Source organism: Kogia breviceps, chromosome 5 (assembly GCF_026419965.1).
Source record: "Kogia breviceps isolate mKogBre1 chromosome 5, mKogBre1 haplotype 1, whole genome shotgun sequence".
Lineage (NCBI taxonomy): Eukaryota > Metazoa > Chordata > Mammalia > Artiodactyla > Physeteridae > Kogia > Kogia breviceps.
In genome coordinates this window covers 117556674-117574872 of record NC_081314.1, presented here as the reverse complement: position 1 = coordinate 117574872, position 18199 = coordinate 117556674, and the positions used below count along the sequence as shown (strand labels likewise).

Here is an 18199-nt window from a genome sequence, read left to right as displayed (position 1 = left end):
AGGATTAATCTCCAAAATATACAAGAATCTCTTGCAGCTCAATATCAAAAAAACAAACCCAATCCAAAAATGGGGAGATAACCTAAGGAGACATTTCTCCAAAAAATATATACAGATTGCCTGCCAACAAACACATGAAAGGATGCTCAACATCACTAATCATTAGAAAAATGCAAATCAAAACTTCAAGGTAGGGCTTCCCTGGTGGCGCAGTGGTTGAGAGTCCGCCTGCCGATGCAGGGGACGCGGGTTCGAGCCCCGGTCCGGGAGGATCCCACGTGCCGCGGAGCGGCTGGGCCCGTGAGCCGTGGCCGCTGCGCCTGCGCGTCCGGAGCCTGTGCTCCACAACGGGAGAGGCCACAACAGTGAGAGGCCCGCGTACCGCAAAAAAAAAAAAAAAAAAAAAAAAAACAAAAAAAAACACAAAAAACTACAAGGTATCACCTCATACCAGTCAGAATGGCCATCATCATAAATTCTACAAACAGTAAATGATAGAGAGAGTGTGGAGAAAATGGAACCCTGCTGCACTGTTGGTGGGAACGTAAAGTGATACAGCCACTATGGAGAACACTATGGAGGTTCCTTGAAAAACTAAAAATAGAACTACCATACGACCCAGCAATCTCACTACTGGGCATATACTCTGAGAAAACCATAATTCAAAAAGAGTCATGTACCACAATGTTCATCGCAGCTCTATTTACAAGCCAGGACATGGAAGCAACCTAAGTGTCCATCAACAAATGAATGGATAAAGAAGATGTGGCACATATATACAATGGAATATTACTCAGCTATAAAAAGAAACGAAATTGAGTTATCTGTAGTGAGGCGGATGTACCTAGAGTCTGTCATAGTGAGTGAAGTAAGTCAGAAAGAGAAAAACAAATACCGTATGCTAACACATATATATGGAATCTTAAAATTAAAAAAAAAAGGTTCTGGAGAACCTAGGGGCAGGACAGGAATAAAGACGCAGACTAGAGAATGGACTTGAGGATACAGGGAGGGGGAAGGGTAAGCTGGGATGAAGTGAGAGAGTGGCATGGACGTATATACACTACTAAACGTAAAATAGCTCGTGGGAAGCAGCCGCATAGCACAGGGAGATCAGCTCGGTGCTTTGTGACCACCTAGAGGGGTGGGATAGGGAGGGTGGGAGGGAGAAGCAAGAGGGAGGAGATATGGGGACATATGTATATGTATAACTGATTTGCTTTGTTATAAAGCAGAAACTAACACACCACTGTAAAGCAATTATACTCCAATAAAGACGTTAAAAAAAAAGTAAAACTAATGTGCAACATCACATTGCAACAACAACATTTTGTATGACACCAGATAGTTTAATCTAATTCTAGAAGTATTGTTACTTCCCTTGCTGAATAGGTGTTTCTGAATTCATGAGATTCTACAATTTTAGAACAGTGACAAAGACCTAATTTTATCATCAACAGAAGAAAGTGAAAAGTTTATATACAAAGGAATATTGAGTAGTCAATATTTACAAAAAAAGAACGTGTTTTTCAATGTAACTTTCTGGTTAAATGAGAGAAAACCAGAGAATCTTCAACTCATGTTATTATAACTTCTCTATAATACATCTTACAAATAAATATTTAGTCTAGCATACTATATTTAGTTTTCCATTAGCGACTGAGGCTTTTGTGATACATGAACTTCAGCAATGTTTTGCAACAAACCGTGAATACAGTGGCCCTTGATCAAGATAAAGGGTACTGTGAAAGAGTTGTGATAGTGTTTGCAAAGGTGATGCAATAGTTCCTGCCATCCTAAATGCTCATTTGCATGGTTCTTTTGGCAATCCTCTCGTGGAAAGGCAGAGTCTGTTTCAGTACTGCTTGAATCTGGACTAGCCTGGTGACTTATTTTGATCAATGGAGTACAACAAAATTGAAATGTCTGACTACTGAGGTTGAGCTCTATAAGGTCTTACGGCATCTGCTTTTGTTCTCTTGGCACTCTGCCCAAAGACTGCCACAAAAGGAATCTGGTCTGTCCTACCAGAGGCTGAGAGGCAACGTGGAGAGGAGTGAGGCACTGCATCTGACAGCTTTCACCAGCTGCCAGACATGGAGCAAGGCGCCACCACAAACTTTCCACCCCAGCTATTAGCATCAGTATGTGTTCTGCAATGGAAAGATTTAGGTTAAATCCGCATCTGCTCAACTGTGTCCTTATTTAACCTCTTTTTGGTCTCAGCTTTCTGCTGTGTAAAATGAGGATAACAATATCATCTGACTTGTAGGGTGAGTGAGAATATTAAATGAGTAAATGCAATTAAATATCTTAAAATATTACCTGGGATAACACACACGTGAATAAAATGTAAGTTATTACACAATATTAGTATTGCTGTTATTGTTGCCGTTGCTGCAATTTTTATTTGTCTTTTACAGAAAAGGAAACAAGACTCAGAGTGATTAAATGTTTTTCCCAAAGCCACAGAGCTGTGGAACCAGGATCCAGACTTTTTGGTCCAGAGTCTAGCTACTTATTAACCACCACACCCTTTTGCATCCACTCTGTGACTCTGATTTATTCAGAGATACTATGTGCCAGCCACTGTGGTCAATGAGTTCACATATATAATATCATCAATATTGTAATAAGACTGGTGTAACTAAATTAAGCATTTTAATATGACTTTGTACAACATGGCAGGCCCTCCCTACTTGTCCAGCATCATCTTCCATGACTCCTTGCCTCCTACTCTCCCTGGATTTCAGCCCATCTTTTCCATGTACCTCTGTGCATGCCATTCTCTCTGGTTACGATGCCCTTGCCCTCTCTTTTCTTTAGAAACTTTCACAGTTACTTTTACTACAGGACTATGCCCCAACATCTCCTCTGTGAAGGTCTTACTTCCTTACTCTTAGAAGGTTCTCAAGTACTCTCTCTGCTCCCATAGTCACTGTCAACATATTATTGCTAAAATGATATGTGTTTCAAAAGTTGTTTTACTTATGTCTCTCTCATTGATTGTGAGCTATAGAAAGCAGAACTCTGTCTTTTTTTATATTCCTGGACTTCAATAAATAATATCTGGTTGAGTGCATTCTTATGGTGCAACACATACCATTTGCATTCCTGGACCTTTTTCTTGTGTTTATGTTCTTATGCATGTCGTCATGTTTTATATTGAAAATTACTATTTGAGATTATAGAGGAGAATCGTGGTTTAGTGTAAAAGGCTGGATTTAGAGAGAGTCAGACCTGGGACCTGGGCTCAGATCTCAACTCCATCACTAGTTTAGCAATGCAAACTTGAACAAGTGACCTAAATTCTATGCTTCAGTGTACTTCCAAACAACCAGAAAAATAATAACTACATTGCAGAATTCACATATGTATGTGTATATAAAGAAGTGTGAAGATGAATTTCATCGTGATATGCAAACTGCGTTGAGTATGTAGTGGCTCAATCGTCTGCAAAAATTATTATCATCATTAAGGAAGATTTTATGAATGAAGGGCTGTTTTGCTTTAGTATTTTCACATAGGTGAAAGAGGTAAAGATTTGTTCTGTTGTCCTGTGAACATTAGTTAAGTTTTACAAACAGTACATTCATTAGAGAGCCCAAGCATTTATAAGAATAATGAGATGTTAGTGGACTCAGAAGATAGGAGAATAGAGCATCCAGATATATTCATTCAATTTTTAAAGAGACAAAACTTATTTTTTTATAACCAGGACTTAATTTTTAGTATACATATTAGCACAAGCACACCAAAACAGAAAACTTCTGCCAGTACAGTTACAAACAATGCAAATCTACTAACAAAGACCCAAACCAACAAACACCACCAACAAAGTATTTTTAGATCTTGTTTCCCCAATATTTTATTATATCATTATTATTGCTTTTTGTTCTTGGATGGGTATGGTCTTTCAAAAACATGGCATACAATCAACTTAAAAGTTAAAATATTATAAATAGAATTTAAAGTTTATGTATCTGTATGTATATATGCATATACATGCAGGTATATACATATATATGGAGATGTATATGTTTATGTATATTTTGAACATATTATAAATTAAATTGCTAAATAATAATATTTATGTTTGAGAAAAAATAAAGTTATTTGTATTAGCTTACTGATACAGGAATACTATTTCTATTACATCTCTTACCTTCATGATTACAACCTTTACTTTGCTGACACTTTATATATCATTAACTGCCCTTAAGAAAGCTTTTTACCAGATTTCTATCAACTATTCAGCTACCTCAAATTTCAGTGCCTTTGTTCAATACAATTAAAGCCAATAGGGTTTCTATCTAAAGGTTCAAGCCTCTTTGTATGGAGAAAAAGCAGTACATCTCTTCATGTATCTTGTGCTTCAAACTATATAAAAAGATCTATGCATCCTTCCAGACTTAAAAAAAAAAAAGCTGTATGGCTGAAATTGCAGAATATTGTAAGACACTTTTTTCTTCAAATGGAAAAAAACACTTTGAAAATAAATCCAATAGATAAAAGTTTAACACTAGCTTTTGTAGCTTATTTTAAGAAGCCAGTATAGAAAAGACAATATTGATTTTTGGAGTAGTAGTATATAGACTTTCACTTAACTTGCCACACACACAAATACAGAAAATTCTAATGCTTTACCTTCGCTGGCATTGATTACTTCATTTTGATATTTTATTGATAATTAAATGATTTCCTACGCAAATGAGATTTTTATTATAAATTTGAAATGAATTCATAACTAAAATATGGCTCTATTAACTATCTTAGTAGTTAATGTACTCTATTCTACATTGAGTTTGTCTCCATTACCTGAGTAATTTTTAGAAAGTGGAAAAGAAAATAGTGCACTTGATTTGCTAAAAGCATTTTAACCAACAACAGAAATTTTGCCTATATTATTAGAATCAAAAAATGTAGCCAGGCTGTTTCTGACTTTGAGTTGATTACCTATTGAAAAAAACTGGAAATGATAGTGACATAATATGTAACTCTTTCCAAAGGGAGCGTTATAAACATTTAAATTCAAAGCCTTCACTAGGTCCAATACTTCAGCTGATGTACTAATTACTTCAGTTTAACCATCTTCAGGAAAGTTGCCAGACTGTGCCATTGAATCTTTTACTATAGAAAATAAAAAATATTCATTTACTACCATGTTAGTCAAAAATGCTTGACTTAGTGCCTTAGTGCCTTTGTGTGAAGAGGGTACAGAATAGTAAAAACAGAGATATCCCAATGAGTTTAGAAATAAGGATGATTTGGTGATAAATGAGGGCTCTACTTAAATCCAAATTGGATGTTGTAATTATAGTTTTAGCAGATGTCACACCTAAATCCCCAAACCCTCTTTAAAACTATCTGTGTCATTCTTAAACAGAATAAAACAAGTATGTGAGGATATAATATAGAAGTAGAATCAAGAGTTCTCCAGGTTTGTTCACTTTGTGTGTGTGTGTGATAAAACTCCCACTTACCCAGAATTCTTCCCTCTCCCTCTATTTTGATTGTATTGTCTTGCACTTAATTCATATTATCCTTGTGGTGCAAGTCAGTTTCCCAATACAACTTTATTTAGTATATTTCTAATACTGCAGAGGAGAAAATACCCTGTAGTGACTTGAGAGAATTATCCATTCTGCTCAAGTGTCTAATACATCCTGAAACAAACTTATGGCTTATAATAGAAACATTCAAAATCAGTGTCAATCTACACCATTAAAATATATATAAAAGTAGATTAATTTTTAAAAAAATCTGTTTTCATCATTTACAGACTAACAGGCAGTCTGAAAATAAGTGGGATTAATCAGAGCTGAGTCAACCACCTTTAGAAAATAGGAAGATAACCCTCCCCAGAAATAAAATCTCTCAAGAGCTGTCAAAATATTTTATTTTTACTACTAAGGAAACTTTGGGTTATACATTGCCAGACTTCACTTTCACATTAAAGTATAAATATTCATAGGAAGTAGTGATATGTTAAATTGTTATCACACTTTCATGAAGTGTGAAATCTCAAAAGACAGCTTTAGGGTGTTATAGGCCTACATTCAGATCTTGATGACACAACTTATAGATAAATGGATCTGAGTAGGTTACTCCTCCTAGGTGAGCTTCCATTTTCTCAACTGTGAAATGTACTTATTAAGAATACTTGGCTCATCAAATTTCTTGGCTCAACTGAGATGATACATGGGCATTTGATTTATGACTGTAAATAGGTATGTTGGTACTGTTTTTACTAGTTTTCCTAAAAAAAAAGTATTGAATGATTTAGGATTAGCATTTCGATGAAAAACATAAAGAGTAGCTCTCAGGAAATATCCAGTGGAGATCCATAAGCACATATGCATGGAAACCTCTGATTAGTAGAATTGTGGGGAGAGTGAGAAGGACAGGGATAAATATGGGTGATATGGAGAAGTACTGAAAATATTTCTTTCATAATTCTCCCAACCTCCTTATTAATATACAGTTCTATCCATAAGATTTCCCTTCTTTCCTGGTTAGGATTTCACTTGGACATTCTATGTATAGAGATTTAGATGAGTTTCATTTCTGTGCAATTATGGTGCCTTGGATACATCTTCAGTAAGATTATTCTTGAATTTGCGTCTCTTGCAGATGCCTCTAAAGGAACATTTCTGGTAGTTAGATGGCTGCGTGTGGTTCAAGAGACAGTGGCTGCATTATGTGGGAACCAGGTCCATGCTCTTGCTCTTATTATTGTTTTGTACTCTAAACAACAAAATTAAATATTTTTAAATTATAGAAGATATAGTCTGATATACATGACCTGGAAGAGGGTGACTGATGCATTCTGTTCTCTGGTCTGGGTAAGTCTGAGATTTCCCTCCCCTTACTCATGCAAAAATTTATTCACTGTCTCCACACCTAAGCAACAATTTCACACCGAACCAGGTCTAGACCAGGTTGTATCTCCTGGTTCCATACCATTCTGAAGTTATTGCACATTCCTTAAGCAAATCCAAATGATGCATTAGTCATTCGTTTATTCATGCAGTCAGTAGATATTTGAGTGTTCACAACGTGCCAGACACTGTTCTAGGAAAAGGAGACAGAGCAATGTGTTACAAAAAGAGAAAGGCGTGGCTCTCATGGAGCTTACATTTGAATTTTCCTTTGTCTTTTCATGAAGATGTACAAAACATCCAAACATGGTCCTTCCTAAGACCACAGCCTCTGAAGAAGGTGTAGCAATGTTTTATACTATGTCTCTTTCTGTGAAGATCTGATGGGAACTTGATCTAGGGGAAACCAATCCACAGTCTGGCTAATGATCCATTCGGTGATGTACTGAGTCAGTTAGATTTTAATTTTTAAGAATATGAATTTAAAGTACAAATAGACAATGCAGAGAACACAAGAAGAAGGACTGAAAGGAAATGAGGTAAAGAGAGGTTATGAAGTCATGTTAGGAGAAAGTAGAGAAGACAGGAAAGAACAAACCATGATACTGAGAAGAGTAGAAGTTGAGGAAACCAGCTAATGGAGACATGCTCCCGAGACACCTAGAACTGCCTGGGATTCTGCAGCTAGGCTTTATTTGACTCAATCTTAAATCATTTCATCTACTTGTTGGCCTTCATGTTATCTCTGCTTTTCCTAAGGAGTGTTCCTGGGAAGGCATGTGTATGTACTCTTGCAATAAACTCTGATTACTGGTGCCAACTTGGGGTGAATTTCTTCATCTTGCAACAAATAAGCAGCCTAAATTAACCATAGGGCATATGTGCTAAAGATGCATAGGATTCCTTCCTTCTGTTTCCACTATGTACCCCCTCACATTTTATTCATTTATTAAGATGTACACTTTTGCTGGATCATAGGGAGAACAAAGTCTTGGAAAGAGACTTGTTAGTACATGAACAATGCCTCCTTGATAATACAGAAGCCAATTTTAATGATAATTTATTTCAATTGGTCTATTCAAGAGGCTAGCAAAGCTGCTTTATGAATAAGTATCCTTTATGTGACACTAAGAACAAAATGCTTAAACATCCCTGATCTATGGAAGCTAGGGGAAATATTGAAAATGTCATGATAGTTCAACATTTAGGATTCTTTTCAACTTATCCCACAATAGCGCAGTGTAGTAGAAATAGAGGTGGAGAAGACCAGAGGCTGATCAGAGATTCCAAATTTTCCCTGGTTAGCACCAAACAGACACACAAAAATCCAAGACAGACATAAAGTCTTACGCAGATAAAGTCTACAGAAAGAAAAAAACCTGAAATCTCCTGAAACAGTAAAGACCATGACACAAAAATAAGAATAAGAATTCATAGAATAAGAACAGCGTGGGACATACACACACACACACACACACACACACACACACACACACACACATGCACACGCACATGCACATACACACTCAAGAGTTTCGAAAACTTGAGCAATGCAGACCAGACCAGAAGACTGAGAGATCATGTTCCTGGCCACAATCTGGATAAGAAAAAATTAGAAATAAAAATCTGGCTTCCACACTATGTTGCTTGTTGTTCGAAACTGAATATATTTTGTTCTCATGCCATATTGTAGCTTCAGCCATTCTCAAAGAAATTTTAATCTTCACTGAGATTTGAAAATCATACAGGAATCTGGGCAGAGTGGCTCCTCTTTGCCTACATTTATTTAGTACCCAGAATGACCTGAGGCGGTAAGTAGCTGCCACATTTGATATAATTTCAGTCTAGATACACTATGTGTTATATAAGCACATATTTGAACTTCCACTCTGAATGTTTTAAAACAAACAGTAAGGGTAAAAATAGCACTGTATCAACACCTGATAAAAACATTAAAGTAGGAGAGAAGATGTAATGCCTTCTTAGATGTCGTGACTTAACATAAACAATATACACAGTATAATAAGCCCAGGTCCTTTAGAAACCAACATGACTGTTACTTCTCTCCTTCTTTCTTCATCAATTTCTATCAGGCCTATCTCCAAAAATGTGGTTACAGCGAAGTTTGTTAGAACCAATTTCATTGTCTTTCTCTTTGCGTTCAACTAAATGACAAGAAAACCATTAATGAAGCTTGGGAAAGATTTTTTTAAAGTGGTTCCATATACACTGTCAAAAAATAGGCCTTAAAATTTTTCCAAAATAATTAGTGAAAATATAACCACTAATAATTCTGATCAACATAATAGTGCCAAATTATTTAGTATCTGTCAATTGCCATGAGCAGTTTTACATAATCTGCAAATAAGTCTATTTTAATTATTCCACCAAGTACTTCTCTTTTTATATAATAAAAATATATCATGTTCTATTTCTTTCTCAGATTCAATAGAATTTTGTTTGTGTATTGGAGTCTGACTCTTTCAAACTCTCTTCTTATTCTCAAAGATTAAAGTTATTTTCCTTTCTGATTATAAATTTAGGCCCTTTACATTCCATCTAAACCTCCCATCAGTTTGAGGAAAACAGCTCCCCTTTGCAAAGGGATTGTGTAAATGCAAAAAAAAATAGGGCAACTTGTATATATGAATAGCTATTGTATGCACATACTAATGACATTTTTTTCAAGTTCTTGGATACTAACTTTTTCAGTTTATGTTCTGCACAAGATGCCTTTCAACACCCTCCTTAAGAGTGCAATTTTTAGAATTCTTCTATTTTTCTTAAGGGGAGGCAACTCTGTATTATTTCTAATGTCTATTTGACCAGTAAATGAAAAGACAGTAGAACACTGTATTTAGGGGAGGCAACCCTATTGCCAGATTGTCTAGGTTAGAATATTAGCTCTACCACTTGGAGGCTGAGACAACTTGGGCAAGTTACATGACATTTTATTGGGTTTCAATTTCCTCATTTTAAAAATAATTATAAGAGTATTCACTTCATGTATATCTGTGATGATGAATTAAAAATACATAAAGTGCTTAGCATAGTGTCTGTTATCTGGGAGATGCTGAAGAGGTGTTCAATAAGATTGTTATTACTGCTATTATTGCTGCTGTTATTATTATTAAGCAGTACCTACTCTGATACATTGTTGATGGAAATGCAAAATGTTAAAGCCAGTAAGTTTAAGTAATGTGACCATTTCTTATGACTTTAAACATACTCTTATCCTAAACTCGGCAATTCTAGAAAAGAAAGCATATGCCCATACGAAGACTGTATGTGAATATTTATATCAGCTTTATTCAGAACCACCTCAATCATGAAACAAACCAACTGCCCATGAAGCGGTGACTAGATGATGAAGTTGTGGCATATCCACACAATGGAATACAAATCAAAAATTAAAAAGAGAATGACTACTGATGCAAGTAACATCATGGATGGATCTCAAAAGCATTATGCTAAATGAAAGAATCCAGAAAGAAAGAAAGAGCTACTTATTATAAAATTTGATTTTGATGATATTCTAGAAAAGGCCAAACTATAGGGACAGAAATCTGATCTAAGTTTGCCAGGGGGTACTGATAACAAAAGGACATAAAGAAACTTTTGGGGGTAATGGAAATATTCTGTCTTTATTACGGTGATGGTCACATTACTATATTTTTCAAAATGTAAAGAAATATACAACTATAAAGAGTAACCTTTAGTGTATATCAATTATACCTCAATAACATGACATAAAAAATGAAAGCAGGAATACGTACATGTCAAGTTACCACATAGGAGTATGTGAAAATATTAATGTTGGCTTCTGAGGACTATACGTACACTGCCGTAAACTAAAGGCTAGGCTATGATTGGAGATTCTGGTTCATCCTAAAATGTTATGTCACAAACAAGCTATTTCCACAGAAATAGCTTGATGTCGCTTCCTGAGCCAAGATATAAAGCTAGTTCTGCTCAAAGTCTAAAGCCCCTCTCAGCCCTCAGGTTCTGGGTCAGAGCACTTGACTCACAAGGGAGAACCGTGAAAGCTACAAAGTCTATTTCAATTGATAGCTATTGACAGAGGTCAGTTCAGCAGCCTGAAGGGGTAAAAGAATCAGGGTTAACTGGCATTGAGCCAAGCAAGGAAGCTCCTGGCAGCAAGTGACAAAACAACCAACTGGCACTGAATTCATAAACTGTGCAGGTTTGGAGCCAGAAAGTTTTGTTGGCAACATCCCAGTAAATATTGTTGTAGTGGCAATTAAAAAATAAACAATTTGGGAGTCAAATACTTCTCTGAACTGACCACTGCATATAGCACCAATTCTCCTTGTTGAATTACGTCTGTTAGCTTCAGCATTTTATTAGTTGGAAGTTCTGTTTAGCAAGCAATTAGCAAACTATATAGCATTCTTTGATTTAATTTGCTCTTATTTCATTTTTTCTTCTTAAATACAAGATATATATGATTATTTTATTATTGTTATATGCCAGATGCTCCTGTAATTGCTTTTGTAAACTTTCTGAATTGCTATACTGTTCTTTCTTCGTTCCCACTTTACTCTTTTCTTTTTCTGTTACCTCCTTACTGGCATTTGATGTTCACATTAGCCAAAGTTGGCTATGTGATGTAATTTAAAAATTGATGATTATAATTTTTAGAGATTAAAAGTTTTCTATAATATTACAAAACAAAAATGATTAAAACTTAACTCATTAAGAGACTATAGGCCATGAAGCTTAAAAAAACTGATTTCAAACTATCTTGATCATTCAATTATATTTACTAGTTTGGCTTAAAAAAGACTTATTTTGATATTTTTCAGCATCAATAAAATTAATTAAAAATATGCAATGCCCATGTGAAACTACATTACCATGTGCTAAGAAAATTTGTGGAGTCAAACTAAAAATTCAGTTGAAAACTGATGATAAAATCGTTCATCAGCTATAAATACTAAATTAACTTACTGAATCTTAAAAATTATTGAGAGTATGAGATTCTGCTTTATTTGGCAATATTTGATATAGAAAGTGATTGAATTCAAAATCCTTTAGCATTATCACCAGAAATTTCAATTTTAAATTTCAATTCTGTATTTGTCAAGGAGACGGAAGAGTTCTTAGATTTAAAAAGTAATCACACTTTAAGTACCATTTAAGATCAAATTAACTGAATTTTTGTCATAAGTAAGAGTTTTTAGGTCCATCCATGTTGAAACAAATGGCATTATTTCATTCTTTTCTATGGCTGAGCAATACTCCATTGTATATATATGACCGAGAGATTATCAAACTAAGTGAAGTAAGTCAGACAGAGAAAGACAAATATCATATGATATCGCTTATATGTGGAATCTGAAAAAAAAGATACAAATGAACTTATTTACAAACCAGAAGTAGATCCACAGACATAGAAAACAAACTTATGGTTACCAAATGGGAAGGAGGGAGAGGGATAAATTAGGAGGATGGGATTAACATGTACATACTACTATATATAAAATAGATAACCAACAAGGACCTACTATATAGCACAGGGAACTATAGTTAATATTTTGTAATAACCTATAAGGGAAAAGAATCTGAAAAAGAATATATATATAAAACTGAATCGCTGTGCTGTACACCTGAGACTAACATGACATTGTAAATCAACTATACTTTAATAAAAAAAGAGTAAGAGTTTTTGCTAATTGGAAAAAAAGTGAAAACATTTTTTCCTGATATTTGCTACCATTTACTAATTTGTTTAATGTTTGCCCATAGTGACTACAATGGCTTTGAAAAATCATTATCAAAAACTCTCTATCTAGAATTTCTCATAGCTATTTCAAGGATGCATAACTCATACTAAAATATATTTATGAAAGTAAGCTCATTTTTCATTAAAAATGAAAATATTTTATTTGTAGTTTACACAATTTAAATATTAACATTTATCTAATGTTTTATGTTGTATCTTAATAATATCAAGGTTACATAATGTTATGTTTTTTTACCAAACTGCATATAGATACTCCAAATTCTCTCCACTTTATACCTTACTGCTAGATAAATATTTTTTTGTGTTCTGTGTGAATGGGTTTAGATGATTTGATCCAAAGGGTAGGGAATAAACTTGACAACACTGAATTGTTTGTAGGGATTTCACACCTAAATGGAGATTAAACCATCTTTAAAAATTGATAGGTTTCTACTCTGAAAAATAATATTTCGCATTCTTAGTGCACAGTCCTAATCCTGATGCACTTAAAAATATGTTGGGAATTAAAATAGTTGACATGAGAAAACCATGATAACTATTTTGAACTCCTTAATTATATTGAAGAGAATTGTTGGGTGCTTACTAATGACTGTCACTAGCTCCAATCATAACCTAAGCAAGAGAAACAAGAGCATACTTGTCTCAGTCTCTGTCTCCCCAAATATATGTCCCTCCCAGCAAAGTTCTGATTGCTGTTAAACTGGTTACTGAACCACGATTTTTTTTAATACTTTTTTTTTTTTTTTTTTCGGTACGCGGGCCTCTCACTGTTGTGGGCTCTCCCATTGCGGAGCACAGGCTTTGGACGCGCAGGCTCAGCAGCCATGGCTCACGGGCCCAGCCGCTCCACGGCATGTGGGATCTTCCCGGACCGGGGCACGAACCCGTGTCCCCTGAATCGGCAGGTGGACTCTTAACCACTGCGCCACCAGGGAAGCCCCTGATTTTTTAAAAAATGAATGTTAAAACATTTATTTTTACTCAGGGTTCGTTAATGGCATCCTGTTTGATTAAATATTACCAACACATGTATAATTTAATTAGGCTATATATTATTATACCGGCTTTGAAATACTAGAGCTATCTTTGATATTAAATTTAAAGTTGTTTCCGAAGAGTTAATATATTCCCAAAATAAAAGTTCTGTAAAATAAAATTATAGTAATATTTTTATTGTTTTTAAAATTGTTTGGAATCATACATCTACTTTTTTCCTCTAAAAATCTGGAATGTCTCCTATTAATTTGAGGCAACCAGAGTGGCAGACACATTCTTTTTCAAGCTTTTTTTTTTCTCTTTTACTAGGTACAAAGAACAATTTTTATAGCACTTGAGGTGAAATCCATGTAGGAATGACAATATATATACAGAGTTATAGTAACCAGCAATACTACTGAGTTTCTAGGAGGAAAAATCAAAATTTCAGCTCTGTAAAATATTGATCAAATTGAATAAAGGAATTTGGTTGAGAGCATCTTACGACATTCTTTATAAAATTCTGGCTTTCCGACACTGTGGATATCCTCTTAAATGGATCAGACTTCCTGTTAAACTTGTATCAGAGGGTCGCCCTTCTTTTGAGAACTCCTAAGTAGGCCAAGAGTAGAGTGAATGTAAAATAATTGAACCCTCCTTGACATAAATTTTACTACTTTTCTGAGCTTAATTCTCTGAGGGGAGGAGATTCCTCCTTAAGATACTTCTCTTAAAAAGCTGATTAATCCCGAAGTCTGAAGCCTAAAGAAAGGAAGAAACTATTGTGCAAATCAGAAGAACTCATGGTTCGGGCTTCCCTGGTGGCGCAGCGGTTGAGAGTCCGCCTGCCGATGCAGAAGACGCGGGTTCGTGCCCCGGTCCAGGAGGATCCCACGTGCCGCGGTGCGGCTGGGCCCGTGAGCCATGGCCGCTGAGCCTGCGCTTCCGGAGCCTGTGCTCCGCAACAGGAGAGGCCACAACAGTGAGAGGCCCGCGTACCGCAAAAAAAAAAAAAAAAAAAAAAAAAAAAGAACTCATGGTGAATTCAAACCACTGTAGAGATAAAACTTGATGTGAGAGTTAGAAGATCTATATTTCAAAAAACATATTGGACAATTGTAAAGAAAGTATAGCACCTTCTCAGTTAAAAAAAAAAAAAAGCTACTTTTAATCCTCTGCTACAGATGATGGTTTCATTTGAACCAAGTCTTAATAATATGTGCTAGTGAATAAGATGCCATTTTAAAAATATTCAATGAAACGAAACAAATCACATATGGTTAGCTTGCATTTATAGAAGCCTAAATTATCTTCCACAGCAATGTTTGGATTTCTACAACAATGCACAAAACCTTTTATTTGTAGTCTACCAATCTGTACTACATTTGATTTGTACTTTTTGATGAACATTAAAATTCTGTATTAAAAATTATAATTCCCCTTTGTCAAGGACTTTTATTTTCTATCTACCTTCAACGGATAGTTGCAGCATCTTCAGTCTTCCATTTCAAAGTATTTATATTCAATGTTTATTCCCAAAGAAATAGAAGGATTAGTCGACTCAATGTTATTTATTTATTTTGCTTTGATCTGTAGGTTGTCATGTAAACTAAGCAGCACATTTCTTTCTCACTTACATATGGGCTTGCTGACTGACAGAGCTCTCGGATTTCTTTGTGGCTAAGGAAAGTTATTTTTGATACAGTGTGAGATATTTTAAAAGAGTGTTTGAAGTGTTAAAGCACATATCTGGGCCAACAAAAATGAAGATCATGTTCTTAATCTTGATCATTCCAAAAACTTCAGGCTGAGCTTCCTGGTATCAAAAGAATCATTGTGAAAAGTGAGGGTAGTTATAAAAAGACGCTTATAGCATTTGGGGTTATAAAAATTAGCTTTCAAAATTAAAACTTTATTCCATGCCCTTAACGTGATTTTTAGAGTGTTTATTTTTTCTCTCAAATTATACATATTGGTTTCACCTCTTTTGTCTTGTACCCTGATTTCCTGATCAGGTAAATCTCTTGAGTTCTCTTATTCTGGATCCTGATGTGTCTTAGTGTAAAGATTTTAACTTTGTGCATTTAAAGCATGCATTATAATGGTTAATCTACATGTCATCATTAATCTCTAAATCGTGATATTGGCGCACAGGCTGCTCCTCTCATGTTAGTCACTGCTAATAAAAGTCAAAGTGAGATCAGATTGATCAGATTGAGAATCAAAGGAAAGTGGATCTACTTTATAAATGATATGAATAAAAGCCCATCAGCTTTATTCAATTTTCCCAGGAGAACAGGACCAAATGAGAGACTGAGGTAAGTGACAAGTCAGGGGTCAATGACCAGTTAATACTGCCCAGGTTAATATGAATGTCAAGCTTGTCTGCATAGGTAGCAGATTCTGGTCCTTCCTCCTTCCCTCCCTCCTTCCCTTCCCTTTTCTTCCCTTCCCTTCCCTCCTTTCTGTTCCCTTTTGCTGACAAAATGTAGCACAAACATTATCAAAGCTGGGCATAGCCACATCCTGTGACCTAACAAGTATATTCCCTGCAGGAATTTATACGTATGTTAACCAAAATATATTTGCATGAATGTTCATAGAAGCTATGTTGGTAATAGGCCCGAACTAAAAAGTACACCAATGATTATCAACAGTAAACTGTATAAGTTGGGGTACGTTTACACAATGAGATACTATACACAACAACATGGACAAATCTCACGCACACAATGGTAAGTGAAATAAGCCAGAAGCAAAAGAATATATACTGTATGATTCCATTTCTGTGGAGTGCAAACACAGCAAAACTCATCTATAGTGTTAGATATTTGGATAGTGGTTCTGTTTAGGGGAGTGACTAGGGTGGGGCATGAGAGGCGCTTCTGAGGAGCTGTTAATGTTCTATTTATTGAACGCAAAAAAGTGTGCTTACTGTGCATAAAGTCAGTGAGCTGTACACTTGGGATTTGTATACTTTCATATATATATGTTATACATCAATAAATATATATATTATACTTCAGTAAAAAACACATGGCCTTACAGCAAATTTGGATCATATTAAATGTAAAAAACAAAAAAACAAAAAAAAAACCAAAGCCTCATAAACATAATTACTATGAACCTTCTGGTGTTTTTTCTTCCAGTTTTGAAATAAAACAAATTCTAATATAACGCAGGGACATAAATTAGAATATCTATTTCCTAACTATCTATCTATCTATCTATTGCTCACTGTTTATTTCCCTTAATGTTGTATAAACTATTTATACTTGTCTTTTAAGTATAATTCTTGATATTCCATTATATCAATGTATCATAATTTAAATATCTGCCTTTCTATTCTTTCCTTTTTATTCTTCGAAGGATAATTATGAGTCAAAGACTCATCCAGTTTTAAGAGTCTTGATCTTTCAAGGCTCTTGATATTGCCAACCAAATTATTTACTCCAATTTGTATTAACACTAACATCATACTATGTTATTTTTTTAAAAATCATTACAAAATAATGTTTCTTCGCCCAATGCACTTTTTAAAATTTAGATGTGTAATATTTTAAAATTTAAAGGTGTAATATTAAAATATGATGTTCCCAGGACTTCCCAGGTGGTCCAGTGGTTAAGACTCCACGCTTCCAATGCAGGGGGTGCAGGTTCAATCCCTGGTCGGGGAACTAAGATCCTACATGCTGCGCGGCGTGGCCAAAAACAAGAAAAAAAATGATGTTCTTTAAATCAAATATGGATGATAAAACAAAAATTGAGATATTTATATTTTAAAATATTCTTATCTATATAGAATAAAAATTCTGACCTATGGCCATTGGTACTGAAAGTATAGATGTCAAATTGTTTGATGTGAATTCTTAACTACCCACATAGAAACCAGTGAAGGAAACTCAATAATTCATTTCCCATTTTTGTAGAAAGGAGTGACAGTAAGTTGGTTCCCTGCCCCCTGCCCAAATTATCACCATACATTCATCACTTACATTATGTTGATCAGAATCCTTCATTTTCATTTAAATTAAAACAAAATATTTAGCTATGTAAAAACATTTTCAACCAATTAGATCACTTTTGTTTTTTCTTTCCTTCCATAAGGGTCTTGGCTCCTGTGGTTCTACTTGAGTAAATAATCAGTAGCTGAAAGTAATGCATTTATTAGGCAAATTCCAATGATGCCTGCCAGCTCTTTTTTAATATTTGAAATGGCTATGAAATCATTAACTTTAAGCATCGATTCATTTGCCTCATTAAGTCACTGCAGACTCAGGGAGCTTAGAACCCAGGAGGGTCACTAGGATAGTGAGGCCAACAACAGATTGAACCGAAAAGATGGAAGAGTAAATGGAAAAATCTGTCCAATATTCTACATCTATATCATCAGGGTCGTAATGTTTAGATGGGTAAAGGAAAAAATGTATTTGTGGTTTTGAAATATTTTTCTAAAAATAAATAAAGAATGTTGTTTGGGTTAGATATGCTTGTGAAATAATAATTCGTAAATATTAAAAAAAAAACCTAAAAATAGAATTACTGTATGAATTACCAAAGTATCCAACAATCCCAC

General features: G+C 34.9%; 1 protein-coding gene across 3 annotated transcripts in view; it reads right to left on the bottom strand.

Annotated features, from left to right (window-relative positions):
* The window catches only part of ROBO1 (roundabout guidance receptor 1), a 1123100-nt gene that overhangs the window by 804992 nt on the left and 299909 nt on the right, over nucleotides 1-18199 (bottom strand). The gene's annotated exons all lie outside the window — the stretch shown is intronic.